Source organism: Neofelis nebulosa, chromosome 7 (genome assembly GCF_028018385.1).
Source record: "Neofelis nebulosa isolate mNeoNeb1 chromosome 7, mNeoNeb1.pri, whole genome shotgun sequence".
NCBI lineage: Eukaryota > Metazoa > Chordata > Mammalia > Carnivora > Felidae > Neofelis > Neofelis nebulosa.
The window spans coordinates 148822021-148844170 of NC_080788.1; the positions used below are offsets into that span (position 1 = coordinate 148822021).

Here is a 22150-nt window from a genome sequence, read left to right on the forward strand (position 1 = left end):
TTGAAAAACATCGCTTTGTAATGTTACATGTCTTATTCTGGTTGGCTATTAGTTTGCAGGCCATTTGATCCTTTTGGTTGTTGGTTTGAAGCTTCCTCTGAGTTTACTGAGGAAACATTTCCCAGTATTCTGTGTCATGATTGGTGAAGTACAAAGTTGTATTTTAGTATTTTCTTATGCCGTCTGGTGAGAACAGAAGGTACTGCTGCACATGTGTGAGCCCCAGGGGATTTCCCCTCTAATCCCTTATTGTGGTTCTTTCCTGGCCTCTGGCAGTCTTCTCCCATGCCTGTGAGTTTCTCTCCTCAGGTGGAGATAGATGCAGGGGAGTTGAGGTTACTTTGGCAGCTTGCACCATGGAGGCTGCACATGATCGAAAATGGTATCCACCATGGAACTCCCTTGTTTATGTACCGTCTAGTCCTTTGAAATCCCCTGGGTTGGGCAAAAACCCTCAGAGTTGGCTTTTGGAGAAGAGTCTGCCTTTTCTCCGGGTAGCTGGCCTCCTAAATAAAGCTCAACTTCTTTTCCCACCAAAACTAAAACTTTGAACATTGACCTTTCCAGAAATACTCAGCTGGATTTGGGATTTGAGAACAATAAAATGGAGAGTGGAATGGCAGTTGTCTGGGGCTGGCAGGGTGGGGCAATGAGGAGTAGATCTCAAGGGCTATGATTTTCTGTTATGCAAGATGATTAAGTGCTAGAGGGGTCTCCACAACATTACCCCTGTAATTAACAGTACTGTACTGTATGGTTCAAATTTTGTGAAGACTGTTGGTCTCATGTTCAGTGAGATCCTATCACAAAACAAAAGTGGAAGACACGAATTTTGCTTCTCACATGACAGTATGCTGAACTGCATGGACACACTCTCTACTGATAATGTGAAAATAATTTAAAAACATTTGCATAGTTTGAATACTAACCCTGAGGATATGTCATTTACAAACATCTTCTTCCATTCCATAGGTTGCCTTTTAGTTTTGTTGATTTTTTCCCTCACTGTGCAGAAGCGTGCTATTTTGAAGTATTGCCAATAGTTCATATATGTATGTATTTAATTTTCTTGTTTTATTTTTAATTTAAATTCAAGTCTTCAGTCTTTGAGCTCCACGTTTACAGGAAGTTGACTTGTCATGATTAACTTTATGGGTTTTCTTGACTGAGTCATGGGTGCCCAGATTCACCACTGTTTCTGTGGATGTCTGTGATGTGTTTCCAGAAGAGACTGGCATTTCTTTCCATGGTTTCTGTCTGGGCATCAACTATTCCATTAGAGTTCTGAGTAGAATCTGATGCAGAGGGAGGAAGAATTCCCTCATTTTTACTTCCCACGTGCTTGTTTGAACTGGAACAGTGGTCCCCTCTGGCCCTTGTTATGAGAGTTATATCATCAGATCTCTACGTTCTGAGACTAGACCCTAGTTCAGAATCAGACATATTACACCACTGGTTTTCCTGGGTCTCCAGCTTGTGACAGTAGATCATGGGACTTCCCAACCTCTTTAGTCATGGAAACCAATGTGCTTTGGGTTCTGTTCCTCAGGAGAATCCAGACTAATACATGGAGATGGTTTATCTCTTGTTTAGAGGAATTGAATAAAGCTGTAGCTCATTTAACGTCCTGAGTAGCAAGTGCCAGGAGGGAAGTCTCACGTTGTTTGATTGGGACAAGGGCTGGGTGAAGATAATGGGGAGCTGTGGGAGCTTGTGGTCCTGGCTGCACAGGGAGTGCATCTGGGACTCCTCTAATGGTTCAGCTGTTGTGCCTCAGGAAATCTTTAATTCACTCATGTTGAGGGACAGAAGCAAGCAATGCAAACAACTGTGTCTTTTGTGCATGTTAGTGCAGTTTTCCTATGACAACAGGTGTCTAATTCAGCGAGTTAATAGGTAAGCACAGAATCCTGTGTCCAGAGAGGCTCCCTGGGGAAACAGCTGTGTGGACAGGAAGCCCCAGACCCTGACTGGAAACCTGCATGTAACCTCCAGCTGAGTGTGAGGAAGTTCTGGGCCTCATGTTCTGTGGAGAGGTAGGTGCAGAGACAGATGGATCCAGTGGATGATTCCTTAACTACTTAAGTAGAATGGACCCCTGGCTGACCGTTTTGTAAGACTTGACTCAGTGTGCCTCCCCACTGGTTGTCTCTGGCTTCCTGAACTGGATGGAGAACAAAAGGAGTGAAGGGTAGAAACTACTCTTTTCTCTCACAGGAACGTGTATATACTGAGAATCCTTGAGAGAAAATCGTGGAGTTGATGAAGCCGCTGTGGGGTTTCAACAACCACAAGGGTCTTTACTTATGGTCTCTCTTCATGGGCATCAAAGGAAAACCTTAAGGAAAATAAAAGGAGAGAGGAGCTGCTCAAGTATATTAAATTTAGATCAATTGAATGAGTCAGTCTCCTCTGTTTGAAAATCACTTACATGTATCTTAAATGGTGGCCTGTGTACTTGTGAGGCACAGGTCTGTATATGAGTTGATTTATCCCCGAGCTTGGTCTCTATCAAGGTCGGCACTACTATATGACTGTTCACTCTAAGAGTTATAAGACATCTGTGTTTGTAAATGTTTTAGGAAACAGTGTGTACTGTTTACTGGTCAGGATGAAGCTTGCAGGGCATGATGAGAAAGATGCTTCACAGGAAACCTGTCCCTGAAACACTGGTTCTGGATATGAATTCTGAGATCTTGGGTGCCCCCTGGAGACCTGTGAACCCCCAGGTTCCCTACGTGGCTCCTGGTGTCCTGTTTGTTCCTGATGACCTTAGTGCTCCCAGGTGAACTGAGTGGCAGCTAGTGACCTCAATTCCCCATGGAGACCTGAGCATCTCCCTGGAGGTCTGAGTGCTCCATGCAGAACTGAGCGACCCTGGTGTCCTCAGCTCCCCCTGGTAACCGGAGCACCCCAGGAGATCTCAGTTACCCCTGCTGTCCTGAATGCCCCCTCGCGACTTTTAGGTAACCTCAGGGCAAATCGCAATTTTTGGGCCGATGCTCAGCTCTCAGAAGTCCTTTGTGGTGTTTGAGCCAGCTCTGTGGCTAGGCCTATCCTGTCCTGTTCACCCTTAGAGGGGTTCTGATTGTGTGGCTGTTAATCCTGGGGGAACCTCCAAGGGTGTGGCCAGCACCTGCTTTATCCCTCTTCCTCTTGCCTAACAAACTGCCTAACTGATGGACATGTGGCTCTTGTGGTCTGGACCCTAGTATGTGATATAGAATATATGATAGTATGTGAACCATGCACCACATCCACTCTGCTGGGGTCGGTGGATCCAATTCCACCAGAAATTACTGGTTGAGATGGAGAACCCCAAGATGCTGCTAGTGAGGTGCAGAGTGTGCAAGGCACTCACCAGTTGGGCACAACCCCTGCAGCTGCACCTGGGGCAGGACCCCTGGGGACAAGGAGACTCAGCCTGGGCCAGTCACCAGCAGTCACAACCATTCCCATCATCCCACATCTGACATCTGAAACCCTCAGCTTTGGGACCTCTCACCAGGCACAAGGAAGGCCCTACAGTCTCTTCTGTTTCTCGAATACAGTTCTGCCTTCCTCAGGGACTTCAGCCCTGTCTGAGGAGAGAGCTGTGGGCTCCCACTCCCTGAGATTGGAGTTTACTCTAGATCTTGAGAAGTTTGCCTGTGAGGGAGGGAGCATGTCCTTACAAGTGGACAAAAATTGAGTCAGGCTCCCCTTGTCCTTCCAGGTCCACCTGTGGGCATCTCTTTGTGGATCCACAGGCTTGTTGGTCCTCGCTGAAGACAACACTTGGTCTATGAATTGTGTTGGAGGCAGGTCAAGTGATGGCCTCACCTTTCTGATCAGATAGTGAACAAATGAGTGGACTACAATTCATTATACTCTATCTGTCCAAAAGATATTTGAAGGGATCCATATTTGCTCCAGAAAACTTTCCAAATCAAGTCTTTAAATACATTCCATTTTAACAGTCATTCCTCACATAACTGCATAGGAAAAATCTATATTGCTGTCCAGTCTGGTGTAAATATAACAAGCAAAGGACACTTGTTCCCAGGATCATATTTCTTTTAGTTTCCACACTGATGTATTAACCTCACCTGACAACCATCTGCAAAGCATGGGCACACCTGGAGACTTCTGATCTTGATGGTTCTCTTCTGATGGGGTTTGCTTCCTCAGTCATCTGCAAAGCTTGGAAGCAGTGCCGACATCTTTAAGTGCACAGACACCAAGACATGGACACCTTTCTGTCACCTGCAGATATGATTCCCATGCATGGGTGGTGTCTCCATCTCCTGAGAAATCCGCATCCAACACAAGGGGCTGTTAACTCAGGGAGGAGGCACAGATGTCACAGAAAAGTGGGGGACTCTTCACTGATATGGACAGAGACCACCAGTATCTGAGGTTAGAAGTTAATGGCACTAAAACAACCACATTAATGAAAATGGATTGGCTGACCTGGACATCATTGGAATCTAAAAATTCAGAGCCTATAGACGGGGCGCCTGGGTGGCGCAGTCGGTTAAGCGTCCGACTTCAGCCAGGTCACGATCTCGCGGTCCGCGAGTTTGAGCCCCGCGTCGGGCTCTGGGCTGATGGCTCGGAGCCTGGAGCCTGTTTCCGATTCTATGTCTCCCTCTCTCTCTGCCACTCCCCCGTTCACGCTCTGTCTCTCTCTGTCCCAAAAATAAATAAAAAAAAATAAAATAAAAAATAAAATAAAAAAAAAATAAAAATTCAGAGCCTATAGAAATTGCAGAAAATGTGTTCCTAGTCCTGAAGGCATGTGCCAAGAGGATAAATGCTGAGTTAACTGAATACACTTCAAATAGAGATCAGAATGCTAGATAGTAGATAGATGATAAGTGGATAGGTGATGGATGATAGAGGGTAGATAGATGATAGATAGATAATAGATACTTTTATGTTATATTAAAGTCATTATAGAGGATTCACATCATGATGAATGTATTTGAATGAAATTATCCACTATTGGCAATATTTTTTAAAAGACCATAATTTCATACGGAAAAGAATATTTGACACCAACTTGAGATATACAAAATAAATAATTATGACTTCAATATTTTGTGAATACAGCTTCCACATGGGGTAACACATGCCTGCTTGTAGATTCCTCCTCCCTCTGGGGCTTTGGCTTCCATTCCCATTTGTTCCCAGGGTCTCCCTTCCCAGGATGTCCTGAGCTCTGGGGTGTGCAGGGACAAGAGCTCTGTCCTGGATCTGGACCATCGTCCCTCTGGCCTAACATTTACAGCTCCTTCCAGGCCCTTGCTCAACCACCAGGCTTCTGCCCACCAGGCTCCCTCCCTGCCTCCACCACCTGCCAGCCTCCTTCTGGACTCTTCCATTCATTTCCTGTGGATTTAACAACAGTTTATTAGGTAGGCAGGTCTCCTAATAATAATTCGCATTGAGGAAAGAACTGTATAGGTAAAACATGACAGACTCTCTCCACAATAGCCTTGAGTTCATTCCCATGATGTTATTATTTTGCACCCCATCTCAGCCCCTTGACCCCACAGTCTTGCCTTATAAACTGTCACTTTCATGAACTGAACTAAATCTGTCCCCCCTACACAACTGGTCCATCCTATGTATCTACTCTATATGGTCATCAGACAACCACCAAGCTAAGAAGGAACACAATACAGAGTGTGAAGACATAAGTATTTATAGAAATAATTTTATAAAATTTTATCTAATAATGAAAGTAATGATATATTTACAGGAGTAACTTAAATATGGTAAATGACCATGTTTATTATAAGATTCTATGAGTTTAGATGAACATAATGAAGTTACAGGACAACCGAGTAACCACAGGTCAAAGAAATGTATCCTTCTCAGGTCTATCCAAACCCTTTCCTTTGCACACCAATCAGTTTCCTATCTCTCCCTTTCTCTCTGGGCCTTGCATGTTCTCTGTCTCAAAAATAAATAAACATTACAAAATAAAGATACGTACAGGTCAGTGATATTTAATGGAGAACCCAGAAATAATCCCCTTCATCTTTAGTCAACTGAATTTTGACAAGAGCAGACAACATGACATTGGGGAGCAAATGGTATTTTTAATAAAGTGTGCTAGGCAGCTGCCTATCCATGTGCAGAGGAATGAAATTGCGTCCATATCTCACACCATATACAAACATCAAATCAAAATGGATCAACAGTTTAAATGTAAAATTATGACCTCTGGAAGCAATATATCGAGATAAATCTTCATGACCATTGGGTTTAGCAATGCTGTTAGAGATGACACCAAAGCACAAGCAAGGAAAGAAAAAGTAGATAAAGTTAGTTTTCTCAACATTTGAAACCTTTGTACACCAGAAGATGCTATCCCCAAAGTGAAAAGACAAAGCCTAATGGAAGACAATATTTGCACAGTATTTGTCTTGTAAGAGCCTGTTATGCAGAATGTATTAAGAGTTTTTACAACTCATCAACAAAAAGACAACCCAATTTTTAATATGGACAAAGGATTTGGATATATCTTTCCCCAGTGCAATCATACAAATGGTGAATACCACTTGAAAAGATATTAAACATCAATAGTCCTTATGGAAACGAGCCAGAGGCACGTGTTGAAATATTTAAACCACAGTGAGATACCCTTTTACACGCACTAAAAATGCTCTAATCAATACAACTACAAAACAACAAATGTTGGTAAAGATGTTGAGAAATTGGAACCCTTCAACCTTGCTTGTGGAAATGTAAAATGGTGGAGACTATGTGTAAAAGAGTTTGACAATTCCCCCCTCCCCCCCAAAAAAGATAAAAACATAGAATTACCATATGGCCCAACAATACTACTCCTAGATGTATATCTCGAAGATTGAAAACAGTTGTTTAAACAAAGTGCATGTGCACATACATAGCAGTACTGTTCACAATAGCCACATTGTAGAAACTATGCAAATGCCTATCGGTGTGTGAATGGATAAACAACCTGGGGCAGACCCTTAAACAGGAATATTATTCTGTCATACAAAGAAATAAAGTAAAATGTTGTGGCTGTAGAGAATACTGGTTTCTCAGAAAGCTATCACAGAACTCCACATCTGCACTTACATCTGGAAATTTAAAGCAAAGCCTTGAGCAGGTATTCATGTTCCCGTATTCATAGCAGCTTCTTCACAACAGCCAAAAGATGGAAGCAACCCAAGTAACTATTCACAGGTGAGTAAATAAACAAAATGTAGTATATACACAATGGAATATAATTCAGCCTTCAAAAGGAAGAGAGTTCTGACACACACCTGCACACCGACTGAACTTGGCAGTCATTATGCTGAGTGAAATGAGCCAGTGACAGAAGGAAAATACACTATGGTTCCACTTAAGTGAGGTGTCCAGAAAAGTCATACTCAGAGACACCAAGTAGAATATGGCTGTAGGGGCCGAGGGGAAAGGGGAATTGGGATTTAGGGTTTAATAGATACAGAGTTTCCCTAGGGGAACATGACAACGTTCTGGAGATGGATGTACAACAGTGTGAATGCAGTTAATGCCCGACAACTGTATGCTTAAAGTGACTTACGTGGTAAGTGTTATGTTACATACATTTAATCAGAATTTAAAAAGGAAGGACTGATACACGTCACAACATGGGTGAATGCAGAAAACATCCTCAGTGACAGAAGCCATCCAGAAAAGGCCACTCAGGAACCATCTTGCTCTTTTTTTTTTTTTAACATTTATTATTTATTCTTGAAAAAGAGAGACAGAGACAGGTCATGATAGGGGGAGGGGTTAGCAAGAGGGAGACACAGAATCTCAAGCAATCTGTAGGCTCTGAGCTGTTAGCACACAGCCAGAAGCAGGTGCTCGAAACCATCAACTTGGAGATCATGACCTGAAGTGAACTCGGCCTTTAGCAGACTGAGACCTCAGGTGCCCCAGGAACCACCTTGCTCTTTAAATCCCCCCAGGTTACACAGATAGGGGAAAGTCTCAGGTGCACTTCCCCAAAAGAAACCAGATCAGAATGGGAAAAGACATTTCACAGTGGGGCAGGTGGGGACACTTGAAGTGGGCCTGTGGTCTGGGGTCTAATGTGGAAACGCAGGGATTTCCTCATTTGGGGTTCTGTGGTGGTTTCTCGGGAGGGCGTCCCCGTTTGGGTTAAAACGCACCAAAGTATCTCGTGTGAAGTGGCAAACGCGGTAAAGAAATGAGCGTCCAGGTAAAGCGTATTTGCGCTGCCGTGACACGTTCAATGCACGTCTGAAATCACAGAGTAAGGTACTCCTGCAAACAACCGTGTCAGCCCCACATGACAGAAGCAAGAGAGGGGTCAAACGCTGTGACGTAGGCCCACGCCCAGACCCAGCTCACCCAGGCGGAGAGGCCTCGGGCCCTGCAGGAGGCAGCACGTGAGCCAGAGGCACGTGGGAGGGTTCTATTGGTGGCCACGTGTCTTGGGTGCAGCGGAAGCAGTGGGATTTGGAATTCCGGTTGTCCACAAGACGCCACTAAGAAGCTGTTAGAACTGCGAAAACCAATGAAGGGACATCTCACGGAAGTGGACTCGGGAGGCGGGGAGGGGAAGCTGGAAGGCGGAGCCCACCACCCAGCGTCAGGCTCGGAACAACCCAGGGCTACAGACCCAAGATTACAACCCTCCGCGGAGAGAAGCCCCAGGCTCAGGCCCCACCAGGGGAAGCTGTGCCCTGAGGCCCCTGCAGGAACCCCACCGCCCCTGCAGCTGGGCCCAGGAGGCGCCTGCTCGCCCTGCAGCCCTGCTTTCCTCCTGCGGACTTCGCTTCAAAACCACGCTCCCAACTTCCTCTTCTCAGCGAAACAGCGTTCCTCTCCGTGTGCTCCCCACCCGGCCGCGGTTTTGCCACAGCTTTGTGGGCCCGGATGGCAATTCTCCGCTACTCCTGAAGAAACCCACTTTGGCTGGTAACATAACTGGCGGCGTTATTTCCAAGGGCAACGGAAGGGGAAACGAGGACACTCGCAGGATAGGAGAGCAGCACACACACCACGTGCACGTCTGCACGCTCCTGACGACCCGTCGGAAAGAGAACGGAAGAGACGGTGCCATTTGCCACCGCGGCAGAAGGAACGACGTGCCCCAGAGGAAATCTCAGCAAGGAGGTGGCAGGCCTGCTGTCCCAGGACAGGGCACTGGGGACAGAAACGGAGGAAGACGCACGCGGGCGGAGAGCTGCTCTGTGCTCCTGGCCGCGGAGGAACCGCCCCTGTGAGCACGTCTGTCCTGCCCGGAGCCATCTGCAGCTCCGGGGTGTCGCACAGAAGTCCCCACGGCGCCGTGGCAGACTCGGGAGGGACACCCCGCCCCGCGCGGAGGCCGAAGGGACCCGCGAGGCCAGAGCGGCGGGAGTGCGAGCTCCGCCAGGGGAGCCCGCTCCTGGACCGCGAACCGCATGAGGCAGCGGCGGGAACCGAGTGGGCGCGGAGCAGGAAGACGGCCGCGCGGCCCCGCCGCCCGGCGCCGGTGAGGTAAGCCCCGCGGGGGACACAGTGTCACCGCGCACGAAGCCGCGCAGGGTCCTTTCCCCCCAGGGTCTGGCGAACACCGCCCCCCTCAGCCTCCAGGTTCCGGAAGCTCCTCTTCCCGGGGCCTGGCTTTCTCCTCGCCTGCTCCTCCCTTGGCGGGAGCTGAGGGGACCGGGTTGTTGTCAGTGTGGACGCGGGACCACGTCCCCCTGAATCCTCCACAGTGGGTCCTGAGGAGACCGGGTTCTTGTCAGTGTGGATGCGGGCCACGTCCCCCAGTGTGGACGCAGGGCCACGTCCCCCTGAATCCTCCACTGTGGGTCCTGAGGAGACAGGTTCTTGTCAGTGTGGACGCAGGCCCAAGTCCTCCCGCATCCTCCACAGCAGGTTCTGACGAAACCGGGTCTTGTCGGTGTGGACACGGGCCCTCGTCTCCCCGAAGTCTCCACAGAAGGTCCTGTGGAGACCGGGTTCTTGTCAGTGTGGACGCAGGGCCACGTCCCCCTGAATCCTCCACAGTGGGTCCTGAGGAGACCGGGTTCTTGTCAGTGTGGACGCAGGGCCACGTCCCCAGTATGGATGCAGGGCCACGTCCCCCTGAATCCTCCACAACGGGTCCTGACGAAACCGGGTTCTTGTCGGTGTGGACGCAGGGCCACGTCCCCCTGAATCCTCCACAGTGGGTCCTGAGGAGACCGGGTTCTTGTCAGTGTGGACGCAGGGCCATGTCCCCAGTGTGGACGCAGGGCCTCGTCCCCCTGAATCCTCCACAGTGGGTCCTGACGAAACCGGGTTCTTGTCGGTATGGACACGGGCCCTCATCCCCCCGAAGTCTCCACAGCAGGTCGTGAGGACACCGGGTTCTTGTATGTGTGGACACGGGGCCATATCCCCCTGAATCCTCCCCAGCGGGTCCTGAGGAGATCGGGTTCTTGTCCGTGTGGACCCAGGTCCAGGTCCTTCCGAATCCTCCACAGCGGGTCCTGAAAAGCCGGATTCTTGTTGGTGTGGACACGGGACCTTGTCCGCCCAAAGTCTTCACAACGGATCCTGAGGAGACCTGGTTCTTGTTGGTTCGGACGTGGGCCCTAGTCCACCCCAAGACTCCACAGCGGGTCCTGTAGAGACTGGGTTCTTGTCGGTTTGGATCTGGGACTTCCTCCTCCGAATCCCCCACAGCGGGTCCGGATGAAGCCGGTTCTTGTCAGCATGGACACAGGCCCTAATCCTCCCGAATCCTCCGCAGGGGGTCCTGTGGAGACCAGGTACTTCTGGGTTTGGACGTGGGCCCTAGTCCTCTTGAATCCTTCACAGCGGGTTCTGACGAAACCAGTTCTGGTCAGTGTGGACGCGGGCCCTCCTCCACCGGAAGTCTTCACAGTGGGTCCTGAGATCAGGTTCTTGTCACGTGGACAGGAACCTATGTCGTCCTGTTCCCACACTGTGAATGTAATGGCACAGACTTAAGGTCAGAGTGGTCCTTCATGAAGAGCTCCTTAGATGGTGTTGTCAAGGGTCTCTACTCCAGGTTGGAAATGGTCAAGGATCTGGGCACATGACACAAGGCAAAAACAAAAAACAAAAAACCCACACTCTTTGAATTGTCCCCATTCTAACTTAGAGGTGGATGGCGTCACCTGGGCTTGACCTCTCCCAGTGGGCCTGTGCTGCCATGCCGTAAAAATCCAAGTCCCAGGAATCAGAGCTTCTTTCTTCCTACCTCTGTGGGCTCTGGGGGCTTGGGGAGCGTCTTCCTCAGAGACTTCCCCCCCCCTTTTTATTTGTCTGTGTCTCCTGCCCTGTGCCTTGGCGTGCTTGTCATGATCTTTTGATAGAGTGAAAAGTCTGGAGGCTCCTCTAGGGTGTCTCTGTCAACAGGCTGTGGATACTTTGAGTTTTTCAGTGAATGATGACTTTGGCAGTCTTTGACCAATCCAGCCAGCTGCAGCATGTCAAGTGCTGTAAGCAACAGCTCGGAGCCAATGACGAAGACCCACAAAAGCCAATCAATGTCCTTGTCTCCCTCCCTTTGGACAAATGATTCCAGGAAGCCTTGCATTTCCATGATGGTATAGTGCCTGTCACCATTTCTGTCTTTCACGCTGGTCCTTGGACATGTAGGTGTAGTGGATCGTGACAGGGGAAATCTGGGATAGAAGTTATTTCTTCCCAGAGTCGTGTTCTGTGGCCTCCCACACTGAGGTGTCCCACTCAACACCTGACAAGTGGGGAGCCATTGGTGACAGCAGCGAGGATTGCAGCCACTAGGGGGAGGTTGCCTTGGCCAAGTCCTCCACCCTGGGTGCCATGATGCTCCTTGTAGATTTGCCTCCATCACTAGCTAGGGCTGGCTAATCAAGCACAACACCACGGTGCTGGCCGCAACACACTGGATCAAGCAGCTGGCGTCTTCTTCAACACTAATCTAGGAACACTGTTCTCGGTGTCCTCCTTTGGAGGTGAATAGGAAATACACACCCCTGCACCCAGACTGGTGCCTGCTTGTTGGTCTCTGCAGGGAGTCTGACCTTTCATGGCACTGATAATTTAGGGTGAGGGTTTCTGGCAACACCTGGCATAAGCCCAAATCAAAGCTACAGACCAGCAGCAAGCACCAGCTCCTTCCCACAGCAGGTGAGACGTGAGGGTGAGGAATGAGTGAGCCATTCTTAGGTCTAAGGCATTGTAGGCGGGCATCAGCTAGGCTCCCAATCCCATCCTTGGGGATAAATGTATTGTGGGACTCAGCTTCTGGACTGAATTAAGAACATGTAGACTGTGACCTGCTGAAGGAAGTGGCAACAGCAAGTCACAGTGGGTGACAGGCAGCTCCCTAGGCATCTGAGCTCTCGCTTGGGGTACATGAGATGTGCGGGCCCCTTGTGACTGAAGGTGGGGTTTCAGTACACCCCCAACAAAGGAAATGGAAGCACAGGATTTATGGCTTACAGAGCCCGGAACAAGAGGGCACAAGGACCCAGGGAAGGGCAGGCCTCCATCCCACATTCGCAATGATCAGGACATAGAAAACAGGGTAGCAAGTACAGGATTTCTTGGGAGCGGATGGGGCTGAATTCGCTAACTTTCACAGGCTCACCTCTGTGTTATTCTAGAAGGTGCTTGGGAAACCAAAGTGGGAACCCTAGGCAGATTCTTATCTTCGGTTAAACTCACTGAAAAATAGGCAAGAGAAAGAGAGCAGGGATTCACCTTTCCCGGTCTCCCTCTGGATGCCAGAGTCATCCATAGACACTTGTGCCTACCTTGCTGATTGATGTATAGGGTGCTCCTTTCAGCCTCATGGTCTCCGTCTCCCACATTTGGAAATTTGCTCTCCAGCGAGGCACAGCTTGCGCTAGTGGATCCTAATGCCAGTCCCCTTCCCTCACAGCCCGCAGACACCCCCGTGTAGGGCAGGCAGTATGGGTGGGTGGTAGCCCTCCATTATCCTGAGCCCACATGGGACTGGGGGAAGACAGATTACCTGGAGAATGAGAAACTTTTCAGTCCACAACAGCGTAGTTTTGGAGAAAACTCATGAAGTTGCCAATAAAGGAGCTTGTGTCAACTTTTCTTAATTCTGGAACAAGACGCTTCTGCTCAAGACACAGCTCTGACTCAGGTCCTCTTCCCAGAAACGAAGGCTCAGTATGGGCTCTTACAGGCCTAAAAACTACATAAAAGCCACAAGCATGCAGTTTTCTTTTTTTTTTTTTATTTTTTAATATATGAAATTTACTGTCAAATTGGTTTCCATACAACACCCAGTGCTCATCCCAAAAGGTGCCCTCCTCAATACCCATCACCCACCCTGCCCTCCCTCCCACCCCCCATCAACCCTCAGTTTGTTCTTAGTTTTTAACAGTCTCTTAAGCTTTGGCTCTCTCCCACTCTAACCTCTTTTTTTTTTTTCCCTTCCCCTCCCCCATGGGTTTCTGTTACGTTTCTCAGGATCCACATAAGAGTGAAACCATATGGTATCTGTCTTTCTCTGTATGGCTTATTTCACTTAGCATCACACTCTCCAGTTCCATCCACGTTGCTACAAAAGGCCATATTTCATTCTTTCTCATTGCCACGTAGTATTCCATTGTGTATATACACCACAATTTCTTTATCCATTCATCAGTTGATGGACATTTAGGCTCTTTCCATAATTTGGCGATTGTTGAGAGTGCTGCTATAAACATTGGGGTACAAGTGCCCCTATGCATCAGTACTCCTGTATCCCTTGGATAAATTCCTAGCAGTGCTATTGCTGGGTCATAGGGTAGGTCTATTTTTAATTTTCTGAGGAACCTCCACACTGCTTTCCAGAGCGGCTGCACCAATTTGCATTCCCACCAACAGTGCAAGAGGGTTCCCGTCTCTCCACATCCTCTCCAGCATCTATAGTCTCCTGATTTCTTCATTTTGGCCACTCTGACTGGCGTGAGGTGGTATCTGAGTGTGGTTTTGATTTGTATTTCCCTGATGAGGAGCGACGTTGAGCATCTTTTCATGTGCCTGTTGGCCATCCGGATGTCTTCTTTAGGGAAGTGTCTATTCATGTTTTCTGCCCATTTCTTCACTGGGTTATTTGTTTTTCGGGTGTGGAGTTTGATGAGCTCTTTATAGATTTTGGATACTAGCCCTTTGTCCGATGTGTCATTTGCAAATATCTTTTCCCATTCCGTTGGTTGCCTTTTAGTTTTGTTGGTTGTTTCCTTTGCTGTGCAGAAGCTTTTTATCTTCATAAGGTCCCAGCAATTCACTTTTGCTTTTAATTCCCTTGCCTTTGGGGATGTGCCGAGTAAGAGATTGCTACGGCTGAGGTCAGAGAGGTCTTTTCCTGCTTTCTCCTCTAAGGTTTTGATGGTTTCCTGTCTCACATTCAGGTCCTTTATCCATTTTGAGTTTATTTTTGTGAATGGTGTGAGAAAGTGGTCTAGTTTCAACCTTCTGCATGTTGCTGTCCAGTTCTCCCAGCACCATTTGTTAAAGAGACTGTCTTTTTTCCATTGGATGTTCTTTCCTGCTTTGTCAAAAATGAGTTGGCCATACGTTTGTGGGTCTAGTTCTGGGGTTTCTATTCGATTCCATTGGTCTATGTGTCTGTTTTTATGCCAATACCATGCTGTCTTGATGATGACAGCTTTGTAGTAGAGGCTAAAGTCTGGGATTGTGATGCCTCCTGCTTTGGTCTTCTTCTTCAAAATTACTTTGGCTATTCGGGGCCTTTTGTGGTTCCATATGAATTTTAGGATTGCTTGTTCTAGTTTCGAGAAGAATGCTGGTGCAATTTTGATTGGGATTGCATTGAATGTGTAGATAGCTTTGGGTAGTATTGACATTTTGACAATATTTATTCTTCCAATCCATGAGCAGGGAATGTCTTTCCATTTCTTTATATCTTCTTCAATTACCTGCATAAGCTTTCTATAGTTTTCAGCATACAGATCTTTTACATCTTTGGTTAGATTTATTCCTAGGTATTTTATGCTTCTTGGTGCAATTGTGAATGGGATCAGTTTCTTTATTTGTCTTTCTGTTGCTTCATTGTTAGTGTATAAGAATGCAACTGATTTCTGTACATTGATTTTGTATCCGGCAACTTTGCTGAATTCATGTATCAGTTCTAGCAGACTTTTGGTGGAGTCTATCGGATTTTCCATGTATAATATCATGTCATCTGCAAAAAGCGAAAGCTTGACTTCATCTTTGCCAATTTGGATGCCTTTGATTTCCTTTTGTTGTCTGATTGCTGATGCTAGAACTTCCAGCACTATATTAAACAGCAGCGGTGAGAGTGGGCATCCCTGTCGTGTTCCTGATCTCAGGGAAAAAGCTCTCAGTTTTTCCCCATTGAGGATGATGTTAGCTGTGGGCTTTTCATAAATGGCTTTTATGATCTTTAAGTATGTTCCTTCTATCCCGACTTTCTCAAGGGTTTTTATTAAGAAAGGGTGCTGGATTTTGTCAAAGGCCTTTTCTGCATCGATTGACAGGATCATATGGTTCTTCTCTTTTTTTTTGTTAATGTGATGTATCACGTTGATCGATTTGCGAATGTTGAACCAGCCCTGCATCCCAGGAATGAATCCCACTTGATCATGGTGAATAATTCTTTTTATATGCTGTTGAATTCGATTTGCTAGTATCTTATTGAGAATTTTTGCATCCATATTCATCAGGGATATTGGCCTGTAGTTCTCTTTTTTTCCTGGGTCTCTGTCTGGTTTAGGAATCAAAGTAATACTGGCTTCATAGAATGAGTCTGGAAGTTTTCCTTCCCTTTCTATTTCTTGGAATAGCTTGAGAAGGATAGGTATTATCTCTGCTTTAAACGTCTGGTAGAACTCCCCTGGGAAGCCATCTGGTCCTGGACTCTTATTTGTTGGGAGATTTTTGATAACCGATTCAATTTCTTCGCTGGTTATGGGTCTGTTCAAGCTTTCTATTTCCTCCTGATTGAGTTTTGGAAGAGTGTCGGTGTTTAGGAATTTGTCCATTTCTTCCAGGTTGTCCAATTTGTTGGCATATAATTTTTCATAGTATTCCCTGATAATTGTTTGTATCTCTGAGGGATTGGTTGTAATCATTCCATTTTCATTCATGATTTTATCTATTTGGGTCATCTCCCTTTTCTTTTTGAGAAGCCTGGCTAGAGGTTTGTCAATTTTGTTTATTTTTTCAAAAAACCAACTCTTGGTTTCGTTGATCTGCTCTACAGTTTTTTTAGATTCTATATTGTTTATTTCTGCTCTGATCTTTATGATTTCTCTTCTTCTGCTGGGTTTAGGCTGCCTTTGCTGTTCTGCTTCTATTTCCTTTAGGTGTGCTGTTAGATTTTGTATTTGGGATTTTTCTTGTTTCTTGAGATAGGCCTGGATTGCAATGTATTTTCCTCTCAGGACTGCCTTCGCTGCGTCCCAAAGCGTTTGGATTGTTGTATTTTCATTTTCGTTTGTTTCCATATATTTTTTAATTTCTTCTCTAATTGCCTGGTTGACCCACTCATTCGTTAGTAGGGTGTTCTTTAACCTCCATGCTTTTGGAGGTTTTCCAGACTTTTTCCTGTGGTTGATTTCAAGCTTCATAGCATTGTGGTCTGAAAGTATGCATGGTATAATTTCAATTCTTGTAAACTTATGAAGGGCTGTTTTGTGACCCAGTATATGATCTATCTTGGAGAATGTTCCATGTGCACTCGAGAAGAAAGTATATTCTGTTGCTTTGGGATGCAGAGTTCTAAATATATCTGTCAAGTCCATCTGATCCAATGTATCATTCAGGGCCCTTGTTTCTTTATTGACTGTGTGTCTAGATGATCTATCCATTTCTGTAAGTGGGGTGTTAAAGTCCCCTGCAATGACCACATTCTTATCAATAAGGTTGCTTATGTTTATGAGTAACTGTTTTATATATCTGGGGGCTCCGGTATTTGGCGCATAGACATTTATAATTGTTAGCTCTTCCTGATGGATAGACCCTGTAATTATTATATAATGCCCTTCTTCATCTCTTGTTACAGCCTTTAATTTAAAGTCTAGTTTGTCTGATATAAGTATGGCTACTCCAGCTTTCTTTTGGCTTCCAGTAGCATGATAAATAGTTCTCCATCCCCTCACTCTCAATCTAAAGGTGTCCTCAGATCTCAAATGAGTCTCTTGTAGACAGCAAATAGATGGGTCTTGTTTTTTTATCCATTCTGATACCCTATGTCTTTTGGTTGGCGCATTTAATCCATTTACATTCAGTGTTATTATAGAAAGATACGGGTTTAGAGTCATTGTGATGTCTGTATGTTTTATGCTTGTAGTGATGTCTCTGGTGCTTTGTCTCACAGGATCCCCCTTAGGATCTCTTGTAGGGCTGGTTTCGTGGTGACAAATTCCTTCAGTTTTTGTTTGTTTGGGAAGACCTTTATCTCTCCTTCTATTCTAAATGACAGACTTGCTGGATAAAGGATTCTCGGCTGCATATTTTTTCTGTTTAGCACACTGAAGATATCGTGCCAAGCCTTTCTGGCCTGCCAAGTTTCAAAGGAGAGATCAGTCACGAGTCTTATAGGTCTCCCTTTATATGTGAGGGCACGTTTATCCCTTAAGCATGCAGTTTTCAAGTTTTATTTCAGAGTGCTGGTCGGTGACCCATGAGAGACCTGGTGTCAGAGCTGTGATGTGCCTGAGGACCCCTGTGTCTCCCGCAGACCCTTGGAAACGTGGATGTCACCTGTGCCACCTCAATACTGTATTTTTACAGATGCACCAGATGCATTGTCTATAGTTGTTCAGGGGTCTGGAGGCTAAATTATGGATTGTCTTCTCCAAAAATCTCTTCCTTAACTTTCTCTGTGTTTATAGTTCTGACATTTCCAGAAACAACAAAGAGGAATGCAGCTATTATGGCATAAATGTGACCAAAACCCACTCTGAGATATACCATGGATTCATGACTTTGCCTGACTGGCTGAATTCTTCTTGGAGGGGTCCACAACCTGTGCTCCCACCAGTGCCTTGTCCGTGCACCATGGAGGATCCCAGCCTATGTGGCAGTGGAAGTTCCTGTTATGGTTGCACATCCCTCTGTGACTGCATTTCTCTGGGATACAGTCATAATTCAGCTGAGCCCCACTTCCAGTGCAGTAGGTATCCCGACAGAACTTTCCAGAAGCACAGGAAATACTGGTTCTTACATGAGCAATCTGGGTTGTTCCTGTGCTACGCTGTGAATCCAGCCCCAAACATCAGAACCCTGGATCTCCGACAGATGGAATCCAACATGCCCTTGCAGTTGAGGGAGATGTGTGACATTCCTACACTGCAGCCTTCCACACGGCACACCTGTAGGGGAACAGGTTCAGCATTGAATTCCCCGGGGTCTTCTGCAGTGTCCATGTCGGCTGCCTTTGTGATTTATGGTATAGCAGACATCTTCACCTTTCCCAGAATTTCTGCCAAAGCTTTCTTGGCAGTGAATAGTGTGGTCAGTGCAGTTTCCATGATAGCAGCAGCCCTCTTCAGTGTACGCGGTTCCATCTTGCTTTTGGAAGTTATCAGGGTATGCCAAGGTCACCCCATGGCAGAACTCTGGAAGATCACGTATATTATGGATTGGTCTGCAGGGTGTCCAAGCAGCGGAGTTGGTGCACTCTGTATAGCATCTGCCTGTATTACCTTTGCCCCCAGGGGTTCAGATACAATCACGCATACAGTCTAGATTGCTGTAGCACTGGTTGAATGAGCCGCAGTCACACTGCTTTCCTGGATCCACTATGTAGTTTCCATAATGATAGTGGGTCAGGCTTTTATTTAAATGCACCATTTCAGTGTTGAACATGCACTTGCCTGTTCCACAATTCATTACGTGCTGCATATGAATGAAGGAACAGTTACTGAAAGCTTCCATTATACCAGTTAATTGGGTCCTAATGCAGTTGGACCTTTTTTGGCAAGCACATTCATCAGTGTCAATGCACAAGCCACAATTTCTTGCCATCTGATGTGTTGCTATGACAGACAAGAGTAAATAATGTCTGCCTAAATAACTCAGAATGATGGCATATAAGCCATTGGTGGATGTCATATAGAATATACAACTGGAGTGCCATGAACCTCATGGGGCCCATCTCAAATCACATTAAGGGTGGATGTGTTTTAAGAAATCGAAAATACTTTGACTCATACTATTGAAGAGAAAAAAGGACTCTGATGCAACACATAATTGCCCGTGTGAGCTTGACGTCTCTCAGTATAAATGACCATGAAACCAATAACTTACATCAATACCATGAAATATTGACTCAATTAAGCTAACTAGCCTTACTAGGAATTGGGCACTTTTTTCATATGGTTAACATACTATACATTGTTTTGAAACTGAGAGCAAGTCCTTTGAAAATTCTGTGATGGGATGAACAGAACTTACTAGAGATCCTTGGGGCTGCACTGGCATTTCCTTGAGGAACAGGGGGCCCCCTGTCCTCCTTATATCCTAGGTTATATGTAGGTCCCATTGCACAGATGTCTGCGACTATCTGAGAAACAAAGTGTTCAAACCATTGGAAATCACCGAGGGGTCTCATTTCATAGGCAAGTTAATCCAACTTCATGATATCTCCAAGGCTGCCATAGCCTGTGTCGATTGTGACCATGGAAAGAGGAATCTCCTCCAGGTAGCCGAGGTAGTAACAGTCTGGAGGCATGAAAGTGTAGTCAGGATGCTCCCTGAGCATCCTGAGTCATCATCAGCAGAGTCTGGACCAAAAGATTTTCTTGTGCCGCATGTGCATAACATGTCTCTTGCCCCCAAAATGCAGGCTATAGGACGGACAGCCAGGCATCTGAATGCCCTTGCTGTGGTGCGGCTCCTTCTTGGGAATTACCTTCTCAGAGGAGATGTAGCACCATGAGGGATGCCCTTGAGAACCCTGCACAGGAGCCAGCACTGCCCAGAGTGCAAACAGCAAGAGGGGTGCCCTCAGGGTGACCTGGCCCTCTGCCAGCCTCATGCCCCTGCTCAGAGACATCTGCCAGTGAGAATGGATAAATGGAGGATCCTCAGCAAAGCCAGGTCTAGACCATCAGAGAGAACAGAGGGCTGTGCCAGGTGGCCAGCACCCTGCACCTGGGGGCCACCTGTGTGGTTCGGCAACAGTCCCAGGGTGTGGCATTGTGTGACCCTGCACATCAGTTAAGCTGGGGTGGATGTGGGAGGGTCAGGTGGGCCATGGTCAAGAGTGGTCACATGGACGTGGGTAGGGATTTGGACCCAGAGGCATGGCTCTAGTCAACACCTTCAATCTTTCCTGCACCTACTTGCATATGGGCTATGCAGTTATATCACCCTGAACTTCTCTACCAAATCCATGTCCTGTGGTACTGCTGGGTCACTTTCTTTGGATGACTACTTTTCCTCATTACAGAGACCACTGCTTTTGCTTCCTTGTGATGTGGAGGTAAACATTGTCAATTTTACCTTTATGGGTGATGCAAAAAATCGCTTTGTAGTTTTGTGTGTCTTATTCTCCTTAGCTATTAGTTTGCAAGCCATTTGATTCTTTTGGTTTTTACTTTGAAGGTTCCTCTGAGTTCACTGAGGAAAACATTTGTCAGTATTCTGAGTGATGATTGGTGAACTACAAGGTTGTATTTTAGTATTTTCTTATGTCAGCTGGGGAGAACAGAAAGTACTGCTGACCATGTGTGAGCCCCAGGGGTTTTCTCCTCTAATCCCTTATGGTGGTTCTTTCCTGGCCTCTGGCAATCTCCTCCCATGTAGTTTGGTTCCCTCTTCAGCTGGAGATGGAGGGGAGTTGAGGTTGCTTTGGCAGCTTGCACCATGGAGTCTGCCCATGATCAAAAGATGGTTTTGACCATGGCACTCCCTTGCTTGAATAAGTACCTCTAATGCTTTAAAACGCCCTGGGTCAGGGAGAAACCTCAGAGGTGGCGTTTGGACAAGAGTTTGCCTTCTCCCCAGTGGCTGGCCATCTGAATATAGCTCAAATTCCTTTGCCACCCAAACTAAAACTTTGAACATTGACCTTTCCAGCAACAGGCAGCTGAATTTGGGTTTTGATAATAATGAAATGGAGAGTGAAATGGCAGTTTCCAGGGCCTGGCAGGGAGGGTCAGTGAGGAGTAGATCTCAAGGGCTATGATTTTGTGTAATGCAAGATGATTAACTTCTAGAGGGGTCTCCACATCATTACCCCTGTAATTTACAATACTGTAATGTATGGTTAAAATTTTGTGAAGAGTGTGGGTCTCATGTTAGTGAGATCTTACCACAATATACAAGTGGAAGACACGAGTTTTGCTTCTCACACAACAGTGTGCTGAACTGCATGGACACACTCTCTACTGATAATTTGAAAAAAATTTTAAAAAACTTATATGTTTTGAAAGCTAACCCTGAGGATATGTCATTTACAGATATCTTCTTCCATTCCATAGGTTGTTTTTTTGTTTTGTTGATTGTTTCCTTCACCGTGCAGAAGCTTGCTATTTTGAGGTAGTCTCTCTCTATATATAATTTTCTTGTATTATATTAATGTAAATTCAATCTGTTAACATACAGTGTAGTACTGATTTTAGGGGTGGAATTTAGAGAACCATCGCATACATATAACACCCAGTTCTCATTTCACCCGGTGCCCTCCTTAATGGCCACATGCCATTTAGCCCACCTCCCCCACTTCCCCTCAGTTTGTTCTCTGTATTTAAGAGTGTCTTCTGGTTTCCTCCCTCTCTGTTTTGATTTATTTTATTTTTCCTTTCTGTATGTTGTGTTTCTTATATTCCACTAATGTGTGAAATCATAGGATATTTGACTTTTTCTGACTGACTTGTTCCACTTAGCATAATACACTGTAGTTCCATCCACATTATTGTAATTGGCAAGATGTCATTCTTTTTGATGGCTAAGTAATATTGCATTGTATATATTTACCACCTCTTCTTTATGCATTCATGTGTTGATGAATATTTGGGCTGTTCCACAATTTTTTTTTGTTGATAAGGCTGCCATAAAGATTGGGATGCACGTGCCCTTTCGAATCAGCCTTTTGGTGTCCTTTGGATACCTTTGGTATCCTTGGATAAATGCAATTGCTTGATCACAGGATAGTTCCGTTTTTCATTTTTTGAGGAATCTCCACACTGTTTTCCAGAGT

The 22150-nt window shown here is 46.1% G+C and overlaps 1 pseudogene; it reads right to left on the reverse strand.

Annotated features, from left to right (window-relative positions):
* Positions 1-17720: 17720 nt before the first annotated feature.
* On the reverse strand, positions 17721-20002 carry LOC131518289 (disintegrin and metalloproteinase domain-containing protein 21-like; annotated as a pseudogene).
* Between the last annotated feature and the right edge of the window lie 2148 nt (positions 20003-22150).